The following is a 26,419-nucleotide window of genomic DNA, read 5'->3' as shown; positions in this document are numbered from 1 at the left end:
ACTATTATGCTTATGTCCGGGTAGCCTAGGACACAAATCATGTTATATTTTCGATTCTTGCATCCTACTTGTTAATTTAATTATTTAAAATAAATTGGAACTTGATAAAGGAATTTCAAAAGGTTAAACTTCACCTACTTGAGTTAGGACGGGTCACTTGACCGTTAATGAGAATTCGATATTTCTTTGGACATTAACTCTTAATAAATTCTTGATTTGGTTGTTTGAATATGTTTATCTTTTGTGGAGCAGGCCGAACGCCTCGACAGATTTAAATAGATGCATCTATGGTTCGCGCCGTTCGACCCTCGACAGTGCACAATTTAAATATTATGTTGGATCGGGTCGTACGACCTCAACATGATTTGCGCATGATTGAATTGATTTCTTTGGCATTTATAATAAATGATATTTCCTTATTGGCCTGAGATAAATTGATAAATGACGAAAATAAATTTGACAATCTCCTATTAACAAAAGAATTGTTTACTTGTTTCATGTTATTGAGTTTACAGTCGTTTTATAAAATCCATGATTAATTATATTATCGGTATATTATTGTTGTCCATAGTAAGTATCGTAGTCGACCTCTCGTCATTACTACTTTGAGGTTAGACTAGATAATTACTAGGTACGTGTTGTTTTCGTACTCATACTACAATTACTGTATATTTTATTATATAGGCACATGCATGCCTAGTGGCCTAGCCAGCGCAACGGCATGGTTGATACGAGGACTTAGGTGATCTGCATCTTATGTTATGATCCGCAGCCAGCAGAGTTTCCTCAAGAGAATTTATATTTTCATTCCTGTCCAAATTTATATTCTGGACAGATGCTGTATTTTACTTTATTTTTCCTAGTTGTTTCTCATGCACTTGTGACAACGGGTTTTGGAATAATTATGGGTTATTTAGTATGGAAATTGTTAAAAATATTATTATTTACCTTGAAATTTCCATCTTCTACTATTTAACGAAGGAAAAACTATGATTTCAAAAATGTTAAAGTGAGACCTAAATTGAGTATTTAATTGTTGGCTTTTTCGACAGCGGTGTCCGACGCCATCATGACCTTTACTAAATTTTGAGTCGTGACAGTTCTCATCGCACTCCATTCGTTCAGGGTTCATCAGTACCGGGTTCTTCTAGTGAGTATTTTGGTTCACGGGTCCAAATCAGGCCCTACAATTATTTTCGCTTAGAGGTTTCTATGAGCGTGGAGACCTGGGGCACATCAGGTAATACTGCCCCCGTCTTTGCAAAGTTTCAGCGTAGCAAGGAGGTCAGACTATGATTCTCGCACCGATTGCTACACCACTCACTCAACCTTTTAATGATGTTCTTACAAGTATTTGTTCCGTGTGCCACAGAGATGCTTCAGTGTTGTTTAATCCTAGTTTTACTTATTCATATGTGTCATCATACTTTGCTTCTTGTCCAGATATGCTACAAGATTTGACGAGTGCAAACCACAATACGAAATTAATGTTCACTAGTCAAAGATAGTATATTTAAATTATTGTCTCCACAGGAAAACTAACACTTGATTGGGATGATTATCAACTATACTTAACTACTAAATTAAAGCAACTATCAATTGATCATGGAAGATAAGAGTTGAGCAACACAGAAATATTAGTGAGAAAAATAGGGTAAATGACTAGACATGTGCAAGATAATTGACTCGGGATCTAATTCTTGCATTAGTTCACTCTATAATACTCCTGATTCTCATGAATTTATAATAAAATTAGATTACACTTGAAGTTAAGGTTCCTCTTTCGATTAAACGTTAATTTCTAGTAATAATCCATTTGAAGCACGATGGATGTAATGATGGTTTTAGTCTAAAGGGTAACTTCTCACGAGTATTTTCCTATTTTCCTGTTTGATTAACAATTCAAAAGGCTCTTTTAATTACCTAGTTGAATTATGAATTAAATAGAGCATAATATGTAAAGAAATTCAGTATAAAACTCCTCTTTAGATTAAAATCATATAATGAATAACTTCACAATACAATTCAAAACTCCATCAATTAAATCAAATAATAGTCAAGAATCGACTCCTTAATTAAATTATCAAAACACCACATCTGTCAACACCCTAAGGGAAAACTACACCACAGGAATGGAAAAAGTCATCTCAATAAGGTTTAAAGACATAGAAAACGTTAATGCTAATGATTAAATATAAACTCCTGTAATGCACCGATTGTTGGTTGAATTCTTGATGAAACCTCATGGATTCTTCCCAAATGTTTCATAGGTCAAAAGTCTCTTCAAATTTGTATTTTTGGTGTGTTTATACCATGTAAAAGCGGGTCCGAATGGAACTACCTTTCCAAGCCGAAACAAAAAATTACTCGAAGAAAAATGAATAGGTGCGGTGCGCCCCCCGTCGTCCAATGCACAACGACAGTAGGGATTTACAGAGGGCATGCTTTTCTGTTAGACAGGCACATTGCACTGCCTCGCCGCGCCTCGTGGTGCACCATGCGGTATGGTAGTTCAATTTTCTTAGATTAACCACTTTCATGAACTTTTTGATATCCAGACTTGGTCTTCGACCCCCGAACATGATCCCGGTTTAATTCTTTGGTCTTCTACTCAGACTTCAAAGCTCCAATTTGTTCAATTTAGCTTCAAAGTTTCTTTTTAACTCGGATTCATATCCTGTAAGGCATAAAATACATAATAAGTGCAAATCACCATCATTTAAGCTCAAACACAAGTAAAATACAGTAATTAGAGTGCTAAAACACGAGTTTCTAGTCTACCATCAACACCCCACACTTAAATTATTGCTCGTCCTCGAGCAATCAAACTACACTTCACATAGAGATGGCCTTTTACTCAAACAATTCCCCTAGCTCATCATGTCGAGAATATTTAAAGCAGATTAACTACCATATCATCACATTATAGCCTCAAGACTCGACTCAAAAGCACTAAGCAGTTTCCACAACCTGCCCTCTTACTCTAACATAGAGGCCAAATACATTACCTTTCTTCGCCAATCATGTACCCTCACACCAAAAATAGAGAGTAGTTCTACACACAATAAAATTTAAGAGTAAATTAGAACTCAAGATAGAAAGAATTAACTCACTCTTAGATATAAAATTCATGTGCCACAAAAACTGTACCATATGCTTGCCCACAGTGTAATACTCTACTAATTGAGCTTATTTAGTAAAATATCAAGTAGGACTCTATTTTGGTTGTAATGTAGGCCGCGAGACGGGTAAGATACAATTTGGATAATAGTGATTGCACCTTCATGAGCACTTTAATACATACAATTCACAATCTAAACCCCACAATTATGTTGAATCAAACTCCCATAACCTTAACAAAATAATAACATCCAACTCCCAATTTCTTTAAACATAAATATAGCAAGAGTTACCACTATCAAGGACTATTTTTTTCCACAAAATATACAAAAACGAGATTTTTTTCTTCTTCTTATCTTCTGATTTTTTTTCCAATTCTCTATAATCGGCTCTCACTTTTTCTTCTCAAAACAATGCACCCTTTTCCTATAACTCAACTTAGATTTTAACAAGCTCATAACAAATTTAAGTGCTCAAAAGAGGTAAAAAGTTAAAAAAAAAATAGTCCATTCAAACAAAAAGGGGTTAGGCTAGTAGTGTGATTGCCAAAGAAATAAGATTACAAGCTCAAAGGGGCTAACTAGGATACATATAATTAGGTGGGTCAAAGGCATATATATGGCTTAACAAAGAAACACCTCTATCACTTCCTACACTGAACAAGACTACTATTTTGCTTTGCAAACACGCAGGGCAAGTTCTAGATATCAACTGACATGAACAGAATATCAACAAAACCCTCACACACACATTGGTACATAACTCACTTACAATCGGATTTATCCCGATTCTCTAGTCAAAGTAGTTAAGCAAAGTCGAGATCAAACAAATTAAGGTACTTATCCATGAGTCCAGAACTGAGTCTAGGCGTCACAACTAAGACACTCACCACCATTAAGGCACATACAGTCAATAAACTTTGATTCCAACTAGCACAATGACCCAAGAATTTTTTTAATAAAAAATAAAACTAACTGCACCCAGTTCAAGTAAAACTCTTGAAAACAAATTGTGGTACAAAGAAAAATCAAGAGGGAATTGTTACACTGCCTAAGAAATATAAAGACATATTTTTGTATTTTCAAAATATTTAAGTTTTTTATATTTTTTTCTCGTTCGACTTCAAATCCCTCAATAATACAGTCGATGAAATCTATCATTGGGAAAATTCGAACTACTAAACAATTACAATTAATAACTATTACAGGATAAATAGAATTCTGAGTTACGATTACAAGCCAAGTTATCTAATAAAGCAAGAAATAAATCAAACCACACCAAATGGCAAAGAGAAAACAAGACAAATACAAGCAAATAGGAACACCCCACCCCACACTTAAGAGTTTGCATTGTACCCAATGCAAAACAGTATAAACAAGAGTGAAAAAGGTGACTCCCTTAGGCTTTCGGCCTAATAAACATCAGCACCCCCGAAGGTGCGCACATACTCCTCATCATCAGAAGGGACAAAGTTCATATCCTCGTCATGTGGTAGTTGTCCTCCCTCGGCCTGACCTAACTAGTGTTGAGTAATAGAAGAGAAGGGATTAGCCTGCTACATCTCAACCAAGTCAGTCTCCTTCTATAAGCGCGAATGTGCATGTCAGCGAATAACAACTGCATTGTCTCCTTGACACGAACCAACCTCTGGTCCACAGTAGCAACAATACCAGAAGGAGGATCTATCACAGACGTGACAAGCCTTGATAGGCCACAACATTGGATCATCCGTTCATAATAAAACATCTCCTCCATATGGTGCATCATCAGTAGCCGAGTGATCATATTCGGGTAATATAGGCAGCGGAACCCAAATGGTATCACTCGAGCCATGTGCTCAAGCATGATATTCTCGAGGTCGAACTTTATTCTGATCAAAAAGGGATTAATCAGACAACCCTTCACCTTCGAGATATTAGTCTCACTCTGGGTTGGCTTAATCTTGGCATTGATCAACCGTAGAAGAACCTTATTTGGACACTGGAATGTGCTATTCTTCATATCCTTATGGTACTCATTGGCATCCTATGTCCATGTAGAGAGAGTCAGATCCACACAGGTGGCACCAAATATCAGGATAGTTCAAGCAACGAACCTTTGGAACAACTTGTGAGAGTGCTTAGTGAACCCCATAATTCGGTTGATCACCTGAGAGGAAAAGGGTATCACATTGCCTCCAACCTGCATCTCGTACACAGCATCCAAACTGGCCTCAGGCGGCCAGTTGGCATGAAACTCCTTCACCAAGTTCGCATTCACCGCATCACCAGGATGGAACAAACTTTCAAAACCCAGGGTTCGAATGTTGTTATAGATCCCAGAGTTCTTTCGGGACAGTTTCCCATCATCTCTAGCAACCTTGGGGTCCGGGTTCACAACAGGAACAAAGGTCCTACACCAATGTCTAACATGAGATGGGACAACCCAAATGCAAAACTTGCCCTCCCGAGATGATGTCAGCATCCGGGTTAATATGCTCCATGTCCTCCTCCACTAGGGCCATGACTAGTGCCCGCCTACCTCCTCTCCGACTAGTAGATGCAACCTTAGAGGAACTAGTGTTAGCACGCTTACTAGGATGGTTAGACATTGTACCTTTACAAGACGAACACAATTAGCCATAACACATAAATAACAAGTAAGACCAAACGGAGTAACCACCCCACACATATATTATTGGCATGTTCACAAGTTCAATATATACCGGAGGCCCAGACTACCCCATTATAAGCACTTCATAAGTCATTACCAACCCACCCAACCACCTGATTACAACCCAAATAAGCTAAACTAATAATGTAAAAAAGAAAATCAAGAAGTTATACTAGTTGACCACTAACAAAGAAAAATAAGAAGTTTTACTACTAAACTACACAAGTATATACCATGAATTGGACACCGCAATTAGCAACTGGTAACATAATAACATGTAGTGGTCAATCAATTAGCATTCAGGTATAACACTTTACAATTTCACAAAGTTAGCACATGACCGTCCACCCCACACTTCTCATCGATCATCACACACTTCTCATCGATCATCACATCATTACCAAACAATTACCCTCCAAATTAATTACACAATACACATTTTATGTCATTAGGGCATTTTATCAAACCCATTGTAGCCACTAAGTTCAACGTAAAATTTTAATTCTAAGCGGCCTAGAACTGCCACACAACAACACCAATCACACCACCCTACACAACAACAATATCACCAAATCTTATCAATAGCACCAAGTGCTCCAATTTCAACAAAATATACCATAAAATTTTTGCCATAAGGCACCCCCAGAAGAAAATATCCCAAAAGACTCCAGTATCACCATTGTACACTACCAACCATATACAAGCATAGGTACAAATAAAAATCCCAACAAAATCAAGAACAATTTTGACTAAATAATGAAGATAACTAAAATAATTATAAAAAATAATACTACCTTGGGTTAGGTAAATTAAACTAAAACTACCTAAATTCTACAAATAAATACTAAGAGAAAGAGGAGATGAGAGAAAAGAACTTACCTTGATGAGGAATGAAGATGGAGGGAATTGATTAGAGAAGAAATTGAAGAAGTAAAGAATGAGTTGTGGGTTTGAGAGGTGTGGGAGGAGAGAGAATACGAGAATGGGGTAAAGAAGGGAAAAGGGACAGGGGTTTGGGGCAGAAAAAGGGCTGGGCATGTTATTTTTTCACTTTTAATTTTTTTCATATCCGGCCGCATTTTTACATTATTGAGTCGTGTTGAGCACTGCGGTAGTGATGAATTATAGAGGGTGTACACTTTTGTCAGACAACCGCATTTGGCCTGGCGCAGCACAGGTCGCGGGGCACTAGGCCATTTTTCTTAGAGTTCCGATACGTTTTTCTTTTTAGCCTACGGGTTGCACCCTAACTCTATTATGTACTTATTTTGTGTCCAATTCATGCTCATACCTATCCAAATAAGTATAAATACTCCTAAACTCTAATATTTCTAATATATAATCATCTAAACTACTCTAAAAAGGTTAGAATTAGTTCTGAGTTATAGTCGTCTGCTTGAATCCGTCACTTAGGCTTATTTGGTTACGATGCTAGATGATTGCTTGTCAGATCCTCCAACAAGGTACGGTATTAACTTGTGCCGATTCACCTTAAAATTCTCATTCCCTTCCTCATCTTGGATCTCAATGGTGCCATACAGTGAGACATATTTTAGGTACAATCTAAGTCTATTATTGTATTGTAAGACTTTGTCCCTTTCATGAAACTCCTTCGGCTTAATAGACAATCATTCCACATCTTTATTTTCTCCTTAAAAATTAGCACATTTTCATACGAGTGTAATCTAAATTCATCTAACTCATTCATCTGTGCTAACCTGTGTTCACCTGCAAGATTAAGAAACTTAATTGCCCAATAAGCTTTTGTTCTATCGCAACAGATATGTGACACGATTTCCCATACACTAACTTGAATGGTGAAGTCACTATGGTTGTTTTGAACGTAGTTCTATACGCTCATAGAGCTTCATCCAATTTCACAGACCATTTCTTACGAGAAGCACTAACCATCTTTTCAAGAATTCTTTTAAGCTCACGGTTAACCACTTCAATTTGCCTACTGGTTTGGGTATGGTACGAGATTCCTGTTTTATGTGTGATCCCATACTTTGCCAACAAAAAAGCAAATTGTTTATTCACAAAATTCTATCCATTATCACTGATAATCACTCGAGTGTCACAAAACAAGTAAAGATGTTTTTTGTAACTCACACACCACCAGAGCATCATTGGTCCTAGTAGGGATTGCTTCGACCCATGTAGAGACGTAGTCAACGACTACTAGGACATACTAATAAGAATGAGATGATGTGAATTGCCCTATGAAGTCAATTCCCCAAACATAAAAATTTCACATACCAGAATGAAGTTTAGCGTCATCTTATCCCTCTTGCTAATATTACCTGCCCTTTGACATTTGTCACATGCATCTATATCCGTGCATCTTTGTACAAGGTAGGCCAATAGGAACCGTCTTCCATGACCTTTACTGCAGTGCAATTTCCACCATAGTGTCCTCCAGCTACTCTTTCATGACTATGAGACAAATTACTTGCCATCTCTCCTTCAGGAATATACCTTTGCAGCACACCATTTGCACATAGTTTAAATAAAAAAGGGTCATTCCAAAAATAACTTTTTACCTTACCTTGAAGCTTCATTATTTGAGTACGAGAGGGGTCACACGACAACCATCCACCAGCCAAAGAGATGGATACATCATCATACCAAGGCGGTCTTTTGAAAACTGCACCAAGGAGAAAATTTTCTCAACAGGGAACTCTTCCCTTGTTTCCACTATCGCAACCGGAGGTCTCACAGTGACCTTCCTATCCTTGATCTCTAAGTCAAACTCTTGGAGGAACAAAATCCATCGCATCAGACGCGGGTTGGACTCCTTCTTACTCAAAAAATATTTCAAAGCTGAGTGATCAGTGTGCACAGTCACTTTACTCCCAACAAGATATGATCTAAACTTGTTAAAAGCAAAGACCACATCAAAGAACTTTTTCTCAGTAGTGGCATAGTTAACTTGAGCATCATTCAATGCCCTACTTGCATAGTTGATAGGCCTAAACAACTTATCTTTTCTTTGCCCAGAAGTGCTCCCACAGCTACATCTCTAGCGTCACAGGTTATACCAAATGGTTGGCTCTAATTAGATGTCACCATATTCGGGACACTGACAAGTTTTTCCTTTATCAATTTGAATTCCCTTAGGTACTCCACAGAGAACACAAACTTGACATCCTTCATTAGAAATGCAATCAATGTCTTGGTCATACTGAAAACGTTTTTGATGAAAATTCTATAGAACCCAAAATGTCCCAAGAAGCTCCTTATGCTCTTCAGAGAATTCGGTGGAGGAAGTCTAGCAGTTAAATAAACCTTTGCTCTGTCAACTTGAATGCCAGGTGCAGTCACCTTGTGTCCTAGAATAATTTTCTTTTTTACTATAAAATGACATTTCTCCCAGTTAAGGACTAGATAAGTGGCTTCGCAATGTTTGATCACCAATTCTAAGTTTTTCAGGTAGTCATCAAAATCATCACCAAACAGAGTAAAGTCATCAATAAAACCTCCAAGTATTTCCCACTCAAATCTGAGAAGATAGATATCACACACCTCTTAGAACTGGCCGGTGCATTACACAACCTAAATGGCATCCTATTGTAAGCAAAAATACCTGCAGTGGTTATCTAATTGTAGTCTGAGTACCCATCCAAAAAATAGTAACAACCATGTCCGGCCAGTTTTTCGAGCATCTGATCAATAAATGGGAGTGGGGAGTGGTCTTTTCTTGTTGCATCATTCAACCTCCTATAATTAATGCATATTTGCCACCCGATGACTGTACTAGTTGGGATCAATTCATTATCTTTATTCTTCACTACTGTCATGCCTCCCTTCTTAGGCACCACTTTTAGATGACTAATCCATTGGCTATCATAGATGGGGAGAATCAACCCGATATGTAACAACTTGATGATCTCCTTATGCACTACCTCCTATAGATTTTTATTCATCTTGTGTTGGAGTTGCATTATTGGCTTGCTATTTTCTTCCATCAAAATTTTGTGCATGCAAATGGCTGGACTGATTCCTTGAATATCAGCTATGGTCCAACCAGGATTATGTTCCTGCGCACCTGTCAAGTAAGAAGAAATAATAACAGGAAAATTGTTAGTTCCAAGAAAAGCATATTTCAAGTGAGTAAGGAGCACTTTCAATTCCACACTAGGCTTAAAAGCCTCCCTTTTGAGTTCCTCCTCATCAACCACTTGATCCTCAGTCTCAAGAGCTTCAGCCTCTTTCTTTATTTCTGGATCTTTATCTTTCATTGTTCTATACTGAGTAATACACCTCTCTAGGATTATAAAACTTGTATTATTTAGCCAATACCCAACAACATCTAGCTTGAAATACGAGTAGGCAGACGCCTCATCACTGGGTTATTTCACCATTCTTTTCATCTGGAATACTAATTTCTTATTATCAACTTTGAGCATAAGCTGACCTTCGTACATATCAAGCATTGCTTTGCATGTACATGGAAAAGGCCTCCATAGAATTAGAGGCACCTCCTTGTTTACTTCCATATCCACCACTATAAAGCTATGAGAAACACAAACTTGTCCACCCGTACTAAAATATATTCAATGATTCATTCAGGTAATATGGTGATTTGGTCAGCCAGTTGCAGGGACACTGGTATGGACTTGACTATTCCAAGCTCACTTTAAAGTTTTCTTAACACAGATAAATGCATTATATTTATAGAAGCACCAGAGTCACTTAGAGCCTTGTCAAATTTCTCACTTCCTAACGAGCATGGTATGGTGAAGCTTCCTAATTCCCCACACTTTTGAGGAGTTTTATTTCCAATATGGCACTGTAGAGGGCATTCAGCTTGACCACTGTAGCGTCCTCTAAATTCCTCTTACTGGACAAGATTTACTTTAAGAACTTAGAATAAGCAGCCATCTGAGTGGGAACCTCTGTGAAGGGAATTCCCTATTTACATACAGTTGCTTGAGCATCTCCAAGAACCAACCAAAGCACTTGTCTAGTTTTCCGGGTTCATCTTTTGAGGGAATGGTAGAGGGGGCATGTGTATAATTTATTTAATCTCCTTTTGTACCCCACCACTCTCACCTTTTTGTTCTTTAGTCTTTTGATCCTCCAACGTGTTAGTCTTCTTGCTTACCACTTTGTCTTTAGTTTCCAAAACTGGATCAACCAATATTTTGCCACTTCTTAGAGATACAACCTTGATTGTTTCTTTGGGTTCTTTTCTGTATCAGAGGGTAGAGTCCCAGGAGACCTCTCAAGTAACATGTTGGCAATTTGATCCCCTTGTCTTTACAGATTTCGAATAGCAAAACTATGAGTATCGAACCTCTTTTCAAATTTGTTAATGAAAGCCTTCATGAGATCTCCCATACTAGACTGATTTGACTGTTGTGGCTGGTATTGCTGGTACTACTACCTTGGCTGGTTTTGGAAGCCTGGATTTTCTTGACCCTGGGGAAAAGATTATTTTGCTTCCACGAGTTTAAACTCCCACTAGGTTAACTCCAAGAAAAATTTGGATGTCTTTGCCCTATAGCATTGAAGTTTTTTCTACCTTGCTAGTTTTTCTCTATTATAGTTCACAATAGTGTTACCTTGCTCAACTAAAGCTTGACACTCATGAGTAGGGTGTCCCATTCCACAAAAGTCACATGCTGCCTGTAGCTAACTCTATACCTTGTCTAAGGTCAACTTTCTTATCTCTTTGGCCATGGTATCTAGCTGGGCTTGCATTGATGTGTTAGAGTCCACCTAGTGAACCCCAACTAATTTTCTTCTGCCATTACTCACAGAAGGCTATAGGTTAATGTGTACGGTGAAATTGGGGGGGGGGGGGTCCAATTTCTCATCATCGAGGCACCTCGGTAGACCATCTCGAAATCTCGAGGCTACAAGGTCATGGTCGAGTTTTCCTCTCTCGAGGTTCGTCGACGCCCAACCCTGGGATAATGTTGATCATGGCTATGATATAAATGGGGCGTTCTTCAAGCACGTGGCTAGGACTGACAGGGCCTAGCGAGCTACTCTAAACCCGTATCAGAGTGTCATCTAGTTGTCACATCTCCGTATCTTTGTAATTAACGCTTTTTTATGATGTTGGGATTCCCTCCCTATATAAAGGGGATCCTTGTCATTTTCTAGAACTCTATTGCTTCAGTTGCTCCATATGATATATACAAGAACTTTCTATTTGCTCTCCAATATATTCTCTTGATATTATTGCTTTCATTTATTATCTTCATATTTGTTCATCATTTATTGCTTATCATTAGCCATAAAGAGCCTCCGTTGATTTTATTATAACTATTAGGCATATTTCGACTGCCTTCGATAGCTCTCAGTCGAGCTCCGGAATCGACCTCGAGTCCCTAAATCGACAAGCTTGAGGCCCCGATAACTGACCTAACGGTTCGATTATCACCCTATCCTCAACTCTTATTTCGTTTCTAAGTCTCGCATACATAGCATCAACTGCCTAACAAACTAGCATAAAAATAGATCATGTATTTTTAGAGTCCCATCAACAAATTTAATTCTCATTACCATTTTCACGGTAAACAGTTTGGTACCCACTGTGGGGCTAAAAATAATAGTGATTATTTTTTTGCTGGTTTTGCCACACAACGCAAGTTATTTTTCACACTTTTTCTTGTCCAAGATCTTGATTTCAGGTTAAAATGTCTAACTCGATAAATGGGGGTGAGAACAACAATCTTGAGGACCACGGAAAAAATGGTGTGGATGTCCCAGGTATTGGTGTGCCACCACAAAACCTTGGGAATGCGCCAGAATAGATCCCCATGGACGCGGTCTCTCGCGAGGCCCAACGGGTCGATATAAGTTCGCATACCGATAGGAGCGTGCATCAAGGAGATCCACAAGAAGCTCAAAAAACCCCAACTAGGGAAGAACGTGAGGTTAGCCTTCATGTTATTTTGAAATGTTGCAGGCACAACAGCTAGCTATTGCTCAGCTACAAAGTCACTAGAAAACTCCTAGCACGGTAGCACCGGGGACAGATCCCCCAGTCGAACAGGTACCGGAGAGATCGAGTAATAACGGGTCAATAGTCAACCCTATCATCGAAAAAATGCTCGAAGACCTCACCAAAAGGATTGAATCGGGTGAGAAAATGATAGAAGCCAATGATAAGAAGGTCGAGACCTACAACTCCAGGGTCGACCAAATTTTGGGCGCACCCCTGGTCCTGAAAGGCGTGGATTCGAAAAAGTTCATACAAAGGCCATTCCCAGAGGATGCGGCCCCGAAACCCATTCCAAAGAAGTTTAGAATGCCAGAACTCCCAAAGTATAACGGGACCTCAGACCCCAATGAACATGTATGAGATCAAATCCGTCTTACTAAAGAAGTTCGGGGAAACACTCTCGAAAGGGGGCCATGATGTGGTATCACAACCTAGCTCCTAACTCCATAGATTCATTTGCCATGATAGCAGACTCCTTCATAAAAGCACATGGCGGTGCCATCAAAGTAGCAACGAGGAAATCCGATGTCTTTAAGATCAAGCAAAGGGAGAACGAGATGCTGCGAGAATTCATATCTCACTTCCAAATGGAACGGATGGAACTACCGCCAGTCTCCGACGACTGGGCAGTGTAGGCTTTCACTCATGGTCTGAATGAATGAAACTCGGTGGCTTCAAAACTATTGAAACATAATTTGATCGAATATCCCTCTGTGACCTGATCGGACGTCCACAACCGATACCAGTCGAAGATCAGGGCCGAAGATGACCAATTGGGAGCCCCCTCGGGCTCAGTATACCCAAGTAGGCTCCCGATGAAGGAACAAAAGCCAAACAAAGAGAGATATTAGCCATACACCGAAGACAAGAGAAACGCCCTAAGGCGCAACCCACCTCGCAATGATCGAAGGATAGACCGAGGACATGATCCTCGGGGACTCATCAACCGAGCCAGATTCGATAGGAACGCAGGGCCAACGGGGGCACCTCACTTATCAGAATACAACTTCAACGTCGATGTATCAGACATCGTATTCGCCATAAGTAAAATCAGAGATGCCAGGTGGCCCAAGTCTGTACAATCAGATCATTCACAAAGGAATCATAACTTAGTGTGCGAATTCAACAACACGCACGACCACAGGATCGAAGATTGCCACCAACTCTGAGAAGAGGTAACTCGACTACTTAACAAAGGTCACCTCCGGGAATTCCTCAGCGACCGAGCCAAAAATTAGTTCCGAGAAAGAGAGGCGTCCAAGAAGAACGAAACAAATAAGCCACAACATGTCATCCACATGATCTTGGGAGGCGTCGGTTCCCCGCAGGAACCCGTGATGAGAAGCACAAAAATATCCATCACCAGAGAAAAGCGAACCCGGGGGTATATAACCGAGAATGCCCTCACATTCAGCGAAGAGGACATCAAGACCTTGTCTTAACCTCACAATGACGCACTAGTAATCTCTTTCCTTGTAAATGCTTTTCAAATAAAATGTGTACTCGTGGATCCAGGTAGCTCGACCAATATTATCAGGTCGAGGGTGATAGAGCAACTCAGGCTGCTTGACCAAATCATGCCCGCCACTCGAGTCCTCAACGGATTCAACATGGCAAGTGAAACAACGAAAGGAGAAATCACTCTCCCAGTCACCGTGGCCGGTACAACCCAAAATGCTAAATTCCATGTCATCAAAGGAGACATGAGGTACAACGCCTTGTTCGGATGGCCGTGGATACACTGCATGAGAGCAGTACCATCCACTCTCCACCAAATGATGAAATTCCCGTCAAGAATGAGATTAAAACTGTCTACGGGGAACAACATGCGGCAAGGGAAATATTCGCGGTGCACGACAGTGAGCACATGATTTTTGTCCTATATGAATTACTCCTATAAAATTCAAGAAAATAAATTTTTTCCATTATTTGCAATTTTATAGGATTTTATAGAAAATATAATTAGTAAATTAGTTACTTTATTAAAAAATTAATAATCACAAAAATTGGCTTACTTTTGTATTTTTAGCCTTTTAATTTTAAATTAGTAATTTCCTCTTTGATTTAGGAGTAATTAATTCTTGTAAATATTATAGTAGATAATCAACTTAATTTTTTCAAATTAATTATTTTAGGAGTTTAATTTAGGTTCTAATTAACAAAAATAGGAAAAAGAAAACAATTGAAAAAAGGAAAAAAGAGAATTAGGAAAGGAAAGGGCTGTTTTAATTGAGTCCAATTCCCTACCCAAATGAACTCCCAACCCAAGCCCAATGCTCCATACCCGGATTCAGCCTAGCCCCACTCTCAAACCAAAACGACCCCGTTTCTGTCCCCCATCTTAACCGTTGGATCAACGAAATCCAACGGACCGGAACTTGGGTCCCTTTATGTATTTAAGTGTCTGAACCAAGGCACCCCCATTCCACTTTCCCCTTCATTCCCTTTCTCTCAAATTCAGAGAACAAGAACCCTAGCCGCGGCGCTAAATTCCTCCACCGTCCCCACTGTCTCCACCGGTGGCGGACCACCCAATCACTTCCAAATTTTTCCTATGCGATCCCCAGGCCTTCCTAAATCCTATCCCCGCATCTATTTCAAAAATCCCAACAGAATTCCTTCAATTTCAAATCTAGGAATTTCAAACCCTAAGTTGTTCTGCTTTTCTAAATTCGCGCAAAGCTCCGACTCATTTCGACTTATAACTTACGTTAGTCGATTGCTTTTAACAAGAACAGTTGATCGGCATTAGTTTTAGTTCATTCCGAGGTCATCATATTTTGACTGACTCATCGGATTCAGGCCAAACTTCGACTCCCTTCATCGTTCATCGAGTCGTCTCACTTTGTCAAGTCATTCCGGCATGAATTGGTACCTTTCCCCTCTTTTCTCTCCTAACTTTATTTTCTTGCATCATTTTCTATTTTTCTTATATATATATATATATATATATATATATATATATTATTACTTTCATGCTTATATTTGTTTTGTTATTTTTGTTTTCTTTGTTAGTTGAATTAATCTTAGCTTGTCTTTTTCTTCTTTTTCTGTTTTTCATAATCACTAAAGTTGATTTTGGTTTGGCCATTTTGGTTGATTGGGCTTTTTGGTCATCTCTGACCCGGTTCAGAGAGGCCCGTTTATTTGGTTTGGGTCATGGGTCAAATGTGACCCATGTGTGATTCATTTTTAGATGTAAATCCAGGGGTGTCAAGGGGTGTTTTAGGTATTTGAGGTTTGAGGGGAATATTTTTCTGTTGTGGGAAGCTTCTAGAGGATAAGGTTGGGGCTGGTTTGTTAAGAGAAGGGAGGTTTCAGATATTTTGAAGGGTTAAAAGTGTAAGATAATTAAGAATTAAAGGGGTAGAAGGGAAATTAATTAACTAGGCTAAGGCTGCCTTATGAGTGCCTATATAAGAGCCCTCTTCTTTCATTTTAAGGGAGTTTGGGGAAAACCATAGAAAATATACAAAATTTCTGCAATGTGAAAGAGTTGAATGGGTGTTCACTTTTGATTTTCCTTCCTGAAAGAAACAAACACACTCTGAGGCTTCTTTTTTCCGGATTTCTGATTCCAAAATGGGTTTGAGCTGAAGCTGTTACTAGCTGATTGTCGCGCCCCCTTCCCCCCCTTTCTAATGGAGAGGAGTTTCTGGGTTTCGACATTTATGGGGGTTTAATGACTCATTTTCCTTTTGGGAATTGGGTATTTGAAGAGTCGCCACCTCATGATTTAAGGAGCATTAGGACACCTATAAAGTTTATTTACAACTAGGTTTGATAACCAGAGATTGGGTAAGGGCTTGAAATTATCCCAAGGGGAAAGTGTTAGGCACCATCAGGATCCACTAGTGTGGTTCCCGGTGAGATGGGTTTTTTGTGAATTTGTGCAATTAACAAGTAAACAAATAAAGGCTCAAGTAAGAGGGGGTTTAAGTTAAACATACGAGCGTATGAAAACAATTATTGAAAGGCAAGGTTTAAAATATTTATGAGCTAGACATGTATGTAAAAAATAAAAAAGGAGTCCTAGGTTTGTTTATAATATGGATCACCTCAATGCAATACCCGGTATGACACTCCTCAAAAGAGGGGATACACGTGGTATTAGCGCACCGGTCATCATATCCATATCTACCCTTCCCACCCCATTAAGGTATTAAAGCGCGAATTGGTCTCGACCTCTATTGCATGCTATTATCCGTCCCTTTCCTATTAGTCCCGGAGGAATTTAAGGCTACTATTACTGTAAGAAGGAGAATTTTAGGCTGACTCTTAGGTTTAAAGGCAGAAAGGCTAGGCAATATACAAAAACACATAGGACCGCATTTAGAGGGAAACATGTAAGCAATTATAAGGCTCATGTATACCGCCGCAAATAAGCATATAAATAGCACGACTTAAACACACTTAAGGTCTGAATTATAAAATCCTAAAGCAGAGTTTGAGTTAGAACCAGATTCGTTATGTAACTCAAAAAAGAAGTCTGAATCAGGCCTGCCTGCTAGTTATAGCAGTTGGTAATTAACGAAGGTAGTTCCAGTTTTATTCAAGTAATTACCTAAGGCTTTCCTAGGCGTAATAGTGATGTTCTATGAGCATGATATCTATATTGGTTAAGAAAGCAGTAGAGCAATATTTAATTTTAAACAGGCGATTTGAGATCCTACATGCATGTTTTCTAACGATATTGATTAACACGAAAAGAGTAAGTTATTTAGTTTGATTCAGATAGGCACGAGTCAAACTGATTTTCTTTAACTAAACTGGTTTTAGACCTTATAGGCATGATTTCTATTAAAGCCATTTGGATCCTATAGGCATGCTATCTAAGTGAAAGTATAGCATGCAGGATTTGTTTTTGAACCAGAGCAGATCCTATAGGCATGATATCTAACAGGCCATGTTTGGAATCAAAATAGACTCTATAGGCATGTTATCTACCCAATTTACCCACAACATACAACTACCCACCCTTTTTCACTAATCATCCCATAACTGTTTACAAATTATTACAGACCAAATGATTGAATTACAAAAACAAGTGCAGAAATAAGAAATTACAACCAAAGGAAGCCTGATCTTGACTTCCTCTCTGAGTTATGTAATGAACCATTTCAATGCCAGAATTTTAAATCCTTTCTCATATCTGGGTGTGTCAAAGTTCCCTAAGGATCTCAAGGGATCCCGAGCAGTGCTTACACCCAAATTTACATAACCAAATAGAATGAGTGCAGTGTGGAAGGGCCAGCCCTTATGTGTCCAAGTTTAGAGGGAGCTCAAGGGTCCCAAGGCAAGGCTCACACAAGAGGGGAAAAACCTAGCTCTAAGAATATAGTGGAAGTGCAGAACATAGTTGAAAGATATTTATTTAAAACTAGGTTGAAAATAGTAAGTGCCAAGGGTGATTTGAAAACAGTTGTAGTAGTAAGACTCAAACTACACAGAATCAGTAGTCATGCAAAGGGGCAAGGGATTTTGGGAATACACTGTCTGTAAGCACATGACCCCAGCTGGGGTCTGGAATGGCCATGCACAACAATAGCTGATGCTGGTATGGTCACAAACCAGCCAAAGAAACACCAACACATAGAGGGGATATGGGGGTTTGGGATTCATAAAACAGCAAGTACACAACAAGTGTCTGATAGAGTATGCTTTAAAACACACATAGGGGAAACATTAATCTAAGGGAAAAGGGGAACATATTACAACATGATAATAATGTAACTTGACTGCAGAACCATAAACAGAAGTAGACAAGCATAAGAAACTGAAACAACTAAAGAAATATGTTGTTGTTGAGGCTTGAAAATTAGTTAGGACATATCAGTAGAGGAACAAAATGCAGAAAGGATTAGTAAGCAAGATTCCACAGTTTAACCTTGGCTTTCAGCCGGCTAGACAAAGCATATCACAAGTAGTAGTAGAGAAAAGAGAGAGTTTTAAGTGTAAGTGTGTGTTCTGAACTCAAATTGTTCGTGTGTTTAAAGAAAAAGAGTATGGTATTTATAGCTTTAAAAACAAGTGAAGAATAAGGTAATAAGTAAAGTCTAAACACAAACATGGAAATAATCACAATCACAATCAATTAACACAAGTGATTCCCTTTAATTAAGGAATAATTGCTTAACGGACACTAACCGGTTTAATTAAGGGAAGAAATCCATTTGGGATAGATTGATTATTGCCATATAAGGGGGTAGTAAAACTATGAAGTAAATAAGCGAGTCTAAGTACAAAATATGCTTAGTTTTGGGAAAGGATTCAACAAGGTAAAACATCACAGTAATTAAAGGAGAGGAATCAATTAATTTAAATAAACGAGTAAACTTAGGGTTCATAAGAAAACCTTTTTTCAATCAGTCGCAACATTGAGGGAGTCAGAATCAATCAAGAAAGGATTGTGATTCTGCACCTCAACATATAAATAGCAAGGAATGAGCAGGCATGCAGGGGCAAACATGTTGACAAAAAGAAGCAACACAAACGTACAACAGTAGCAGGAAGAAGCTAGGATTTAGTAGTAAAAGAAAACTATTAGTAGCATAGTAGTCAAGTAGCCACATAGAACCAAAGTGCAGAGAACCAAACTAACATGTAAGAAAGTCAGAAACAAGTAAAGACCTTCAGACTCGTAGTAATAAGCGAGGAAAACTCTTTTAAGAAATTAGGGCTTCGACAGTAGTCGAGTTTAAGAGATGATAAGAACTCAAAATCAGATAAGTCAAATAAGGAATAGAGAGTTAGAAACAAAAAACTTAATCGAACAAGTACTCATTTAAACAAGCAGTTTCAGAACTCGGATAAGACCAAAAAAGACCTAGGGTTTTAAACATCTTGAATCAAGTAGAAGAAAAGCATAAACAAGTTGTTTGAACATAGTAAAATCACAAAACAACACCAAAATCGGAGAAGAGATCTTTAAAAGAAGTTAAGAGAAACCCTAATCGTTGAAAAATGAAGAGTCATTTTGAAAGAAAATCGAAGAGCCTTCGAGAGAACACTAGAGAAGTTCATAATAAGCACATATCTAAGATAGATCTGAAAGAAAATTGAAAGATCTTAAAGGTTAGGGTTTCAGAGAACCCAGAAAAAGTGAGAAAGACTTTGAAAGTTACCGATCTAACCAGAAAAGTCATGGATCTGACTTGAACGACCAAGGTTGACCGGAGAGAGGCCAGGGATGGCCGGAGAAAGGCCATGAATAGAAGTTGAGCAAGGACTGGACCAAATATCTTCGAGGTCTAGCCATGAAATCATACAAACGGGCCATCAGAAGATGTAGGAGGCCGGTATACATCTCAATCGTCCATGGGAAGCCATGGATTAAGTGGGGATTGAAGTGGATTAGGGTGGAATGGGGTGGCGGCAACTAGGGTTCATGTGAGGCTACAGAGAGAATTGAGAGAAGAGGGATTCAAGGGCGGCATTTGGTGAAAAATGAATTAGGGTAAGAGGTCGTTTAGGTTTATTTTAGGAAGGGTAAATGGTGGCCGTTGATCTGAATGATCAACAGCCTAGATTAAAAAGGTAGGTGGGGAATCCGGGTTTGGGTTGGTTGAAATTGGGTTGGGGTCGGGTTTAATTGAAATTGGGCCGGGAAATAGGGTTTGATTTGGGGTTAAATTTAGGATAAAAATTAAATACAAATGGGATGTTATTTAAATAGCCAATTTTTCACTTTTAAATTATAAAAAATAGTAAATAAATTCCTGTGAATAAATTGAAAGAACTAAAATGATTCACAACATGTAAATAACAATTTAAAAAATGTAGGGCTTAATTTTATGAATATAAAACACAATTAAATCTTAAAAAGGCTAATATTGCAATTATATGCAATTAGCTTTAAACAATACCAAATAAAATTGTAAAAAAATATATAAAAATTACCTTAGCCATATTTTAGTATAAATATAAAGATCCAATAAATGAATCATCAAAAAATAATAAATGGAAATAATTGTTGAGATTTTACGGATAAAAAAGGGAAATAAATCAATTTATAAAACCTTTAAAAATTATGAAAAAATAATAAAACATTTGGACATGCTTATTGATGCATTTATATGCTATTTTGAAGCTATTTTGCATATTGAAAATATATAGGAAAAAATTGGGTAACAACATCTGCCCCTCTTTATCCGGGAATGATGAAAGAGTTGTCGGGTAAATATATGATGGCCAATTTTGACCGAGCAAAACGGTTTGAAGAGGTTTAGGCCGCACCCTGACTTCTGAGCTACCTACATATCCCTGGTTTTACAAGAATCAGGCCGTATGTAGTTCAGGATCCGTCGGTGGAGTATGCCGATGAAGACTTTTCAAGAACGGACGCAATATCCAGGGCAGTGTGAGTGGACGATTTATGGAAATAGTTAGGTTTGATATGGCTGCGGGAACTGGAGTGGGATCACTCCTGCTGGGGTAGCGGTTGCTCGCCGGTTTACCTGCAAATAAGTAATACAAGCATATATTGTGCGTAAATTTAAATAGGATGCAAATTCCCGTTAGACCATGGAGGTTGTCTTCGGACGATGAGGATGATGTCCTTAGACCATGATGTCCTGTGCCATGAGGCGTATGATAAAGGATTCACATGCCATGAAATAATGCTCTCGGGCTTTGAGGATGGTGCCTCCGAACCATGATGCCTTTGAATAATGATATGCAAAAAGATTGGAAGGGATCCCCAGGCCATGACATGGTGTTCTCGGGCTATGAAGATGATGCCTCCGAACGATGATGCCTTCGGATGAGTTGGCGATATTTTAGCCCATGAAGGGTGCTGTAGCATGATGCGGACAAGACAGAGCTTAGTCTTGCAAATTCAAGGGCAGATCTTAGCCCGTAAAAAAAGCAAAATAAATAGTTCTTGGGATAGTGCTTAGTTTCGAAGAAAATGGGAGGCAGAACTTAGCCTCGGAAGGCAAAATGATAGCCTTATGCAAGATGCAAATGCAGAGAGAGGTAGAGCTTAACCTTAGAAGGCAGAATGGTAGCCTTATGCAATGAAGATGCAGATGGAGACAACATTGAGTCTCGAAAGGCAAAAAGGTAGCCTTATGCAGATTGGAAGGCAGAATAGTAGCTTTATGCAAGAATGCAGGTGGAGACAACGTTAAGTCTCGGAAGGTAGAAAGGTAGCCTTATGCAGATTGGAAGGCAGAATAGTAGCCTTATGCAAGAATGCAGATGGAGATAGCGTTTAGTCTCAGAAGGAAGAATGGTAGCCTTATGCAAGAATACGGATGGAGACAACGTTTAGTCTCGGAAGGCAGAATGGTAGCCTTATGGAAGAATGCAGATGGAGACAGCGTTTAGTCTCGGAAGGTATAAAGGTAGCCTTATGCAATGCAGATGTAGATGGAGACAACATTTAGTCTCGAAAGGCAAAATGGTAGCCTTATGCAAAACGAAATAACGAATGATAGTAGAATTTTCTTAGCTGATAGCAGATTGCGATATTGTGATTACTGAGAGTATTTGTGTCGAACGGAAAATCACTGGTGTGTGCGGATAGCAAATGTTGGTGAGTGCAACGGTTCTGAGAGTTGTATTCTTGAATAATGTTTGTCCCATGAATGTATAGTATGTTTGATGATTTCACAATCCTAGTGCCTGCATCCAAAGAAAAAGCGTGAGTTTTGTAAGGGGGGTAGGTCAGTTCGTATCCCCGCTGGTTTGCTTGACTTGCTCGACTTTGGATTTGGTGATACTATCTGTATCATTGGGGTAGCGTTGCTGAATAAAGTAGTTTTGATAATAAACATGCATGATTTTGTAAAAGTATAACATCAGTGTATAATTAAAAATAGCTTTTAGATGAACCGACGACTGTGATGTGGTTCGGGACATTGCAACCTCTCTCGCTATGGAATTTTGAGGATCCTCAAAATTCTGCCCCAGTTTAATAGGTTGGTGCTTTTGAAATTACTTCGGAATTTGAGGGTCCTCCTCAAAATTCTACCCCAGTTTCCAATTGCAGGGGGAATGAAAATTTTATTGAATTGTGACCGAACCCATAGGGCTGCCTACGTATCCCCTCTTAAACAGGAATTAGGTCAAGCGTAGTTCAATTACATCATATAAGAAAATCATAGAGATTACACATAGTAACGCTTGACTGCATCTGAATTAATCGGCTTTGGCTAGACTTCTCCATCCATTTCTGCAAGTATGAGGGCTCCTCCTGACAGAACCCGGTGAACCATGTATGGACCCTGCCAGTTGGGAGAGCACTTCCCCTTGGCTTCATCTTGATGCGAAAAAATTTTCTTTAACACCAGCTGCCCCGGTGTGAACTGTCTTGGTTTGACTTTCTTGTTGAAGGCTCTGCACATTTTGTTCTGATAGAGTTGACCATGACAAACTGCATTCATTCTTTTTCCGTCTATAAGGGCTAGTTGCTCATAACGACTTTTTACCCACTCTACGTCGTCGAGCTCAGCTTCTTGTATGATCCTTAGGGAAGAAATTTCTACCTCAGCGGGAATGACAACCTCTGTACCATAAACCAACATATAAGGGGTTGCCCCGGTTGATGTGTGGCCTATGGTGCGATACCCCAATAGAGCAAATGATAACTTTTCGTGCCACTACTTATGCTTCTCTATCATTTTCCTCAATATCTTTTTGATATTCTTGTTGGTGGCTTCTACAACTCTATTCATTTGAGGCCTGTAGGCTGTGGAATTCTTGTGTTTGATCTTGAAAGTCTCGCACATATCTTTCATCAAGTTGCTATTGAGGTTGGAACCGTTATCAGTAATGATTGATTCTGGAATTACGAATCGACAAACAATGCGGTCGCGGACAAAGTCTGCCACAACTTTCTTAGTCAATGCTCTGTAAGATGCTGCTTCTACCCCTTTGGTGAAATAGTCGATGGCTACTAGGATAAACCTGTGTCCGTTGGAAGGGGCAAGCTCGATTGGTCCAATAACATCCATCCCCCAAGCGGCGAACGACCATGATGAGCTTGTTGCATTAAGCTCATTTGGAGGGACCTTTATCATGTCTGCATGTATCTGACAGCGGTGGCATTTTCGAAAATATTGGATGTAGTGCATTTCCATAGTTATCCAAAAGTAACCAGCCCAGAGTATCTTCATTGTTAAGACAAAATCGTTCATATGTGGACAGCGTGTCCTAGAATGAATTTCCTCTAGTAACTTGGATGCTTATTTTGCGTCGACACACCTTAGTAATCCCAAATCAGGAGTCCTCCTATACAGGATTCCTCCATTGTGAAAGAAGTTGTTGGACAATCTTTGAAGTATGCATTTCTGAGTAGGATTTCCAAGCTCTGGGTACTCTCCTTTTGCCAAATATTCCTTGATATCATGAAACCAAGGCTTTCCATATGCTTCCTCTTTGACATGGACACAGTAAGCTGGCTGATCGTGGATCTTTACTGGAATGGGATCGATGAAATTCTTGTCTGGATGTTGTATCATAGATGACAGGGTAGCCAATGCATCGGCGAACTCATTCTTGACTCTGGGAACATGCTGGAACTCCGTCTTCGTGTACCTTTTCCTCAATTCCTGTACATGGTGCAAATACGAGAGTATCTTGGAGTCCTTTGTTGCCTATTAATCTCGTACCTGATGTAAAGTAAGTCTGAATCTGCAATCAATAGCAACTCTTGAATGTTCATGTCAATGGCCATTTTGAGTCCTAAGATGCAGGGTTCATACTCGGCCATATTGTTGGTGCAAGGGAACTTGAGTTTGGCGGACACCAGATAATGCTGACCGGTCTTTGATACTAGAACTGCTCCTATGCCAACTCCTTTGAAATTTGTTGCTCCATCAAAAAACATTCTCCAACCGTCATAGGATTCTGCGATGTCTTCTCTTACGAATGATACCTCCTCATCAGGAAAGTACGTTTTCAGGGGTTCGTACTCTCCATCCACATGATTTTCAACAAGGTGATCTTCTAGGGCATGTACCTTGACCGTTTTCTAAATTACGTAGACAATGTCAAACTCACTCAATAGGATTTGCCACTTGGCTAGCTTGCCAGTGGGCATGGGCTTTTGAAAGATGTACTTCAAAGGATCCATCCTTGATATGAGATATGTAGTATAAGCATAGAAATAATGTCTCAGCTTCTGAGCTACCCAAGTCAAAGCACAATAGGTGCGCTCCAATAGAGAATACCGGGTCTTGTACGGGGTGAACTTCTTGCTGAGATAATAAATAGCCTGCTCTTTCCTCCCCGTTTCATCATGCAGCCCCAAAACGCACCCGAAAGCTCCATCCAATACTGCAAGGTAGAGTAGTAAGGGTCTACCTGGCTCGGGCAGGACTAAGACTGTTGGTGTTGATAGGTACTCTTTGATTCTGTCAAAGGCCTTTTGGCAGTCATCAGTCCATTTGGTAGTGGCGTCCTTCTTCAACATCTTAAAGATTGGCTCACAGATAACTGTAGACTGTGCTATGAATCAGCTGATGTAGTTGAGCCTCCCCAGGAAACTCATCACATATTTCTTGTTCTTTGGAGGTGGCAATTCTTGAATGGCTTTGACTTTTGATGAATCTAGTTCTATTCCTTTGCGGCTTACAATAAACCCAAGAAATTTCCCAGCAGGAACCCCGAATGCACACTTTGCAGGATTTAGTTTCAGGTTGTACCTCCGAAATCTATTGAAGAACTTTCTCGGATCTTCCATGTGATCAGTGGCATTCTTGGACTTGATGATGACATCATCTACATATACCTCAATATCCTTGTGTATCATATTATGGAAAATGGTAGTCATGGCCCTCATGTTGGTTGCCCCTGCATTCTTCAGGCCGAACGACATTATCTTGTAACAGTACATCCCCCACTGCATAATGAAAGCCGTTTTCTCAACATCTTCTTCATCCATCTAGATCTGATGATAACCAGCAAAACAATCTACAAATGACTGCAGATCGTGCTTGGCGCAATTGTCAATCAGGATATGTATATTCGGCAAAGGGAAGTCATCTTTTGGACTGGCCCGGTTGAGATCCCGGAAGTCGATACAGACTCTCACCTTCCCATCCTTCTTTGTCACTGACACGATGTTGGCTAACATGTCGGGTATTCTTCTACCCTGAGAACCTTAGCTTTGACCTGCTTGGTGACTTCTTCCTTGATTTTCAAACTCATATCAGGCTGAACTTTCTGAGCTTTTGTTTTACCGGCGGACATGTCGGATCGGTAGGCAGTTTGTGAGCCACAATAGATGTACTCAGACTAGTCATGTCATCATACGACCAGGAGAATATGTCCTCATATCCCTTTAGAAATTTTGTGTATTCTTTCTTTTCTGATGGCGATAGGTGAACGCTGATTCGTGTTTCCTTGGCGTTTATTGCATCTCCTAGGTTAACAATTTCGGTTTCATCTAGGTTGGACTTAGGTCTGTTTTCAAAATTCTCAACTTCTCTAACAATCTCGTCAGGTATGTCATCCTCCTCTAAATCAATGTCCGTTTGTTACGTTGTCTCATTGCATGTCACAGTCATTGGTTCATCAAGATAAGTAATAGTAATGCTATATAAGTAAAGTAATGAGAGAAAACGATAATGAGTATTGATTCATAAGAAAAGTCAAAAATGCTTTGATAAATTGCATAACTGTTTTGAACATTGAAGATCTTATTGCGAGAATTAAAAATGCAAAAAGAAAATCATTTAGTAA

The sequence above is a fragment of the Nicotiana tabacum genome, chromosome 22, assembly GCF_000715075.1.
Source record: "Nicotiana tabacum cultivar K326 chromosome 22, ASM71507v2, whole genome shotgun sequence".
In the NCBI taxonomy this organism is placed as follows: Eukaryota; Viridiplantae; Streptophyta; class Magnoliopsida; order Solanales; family Solanaceae; genus Nicotiana; species Nicotiana tabacum.
Note: the sequence above shows the minus strand (reverse complement) of the source record.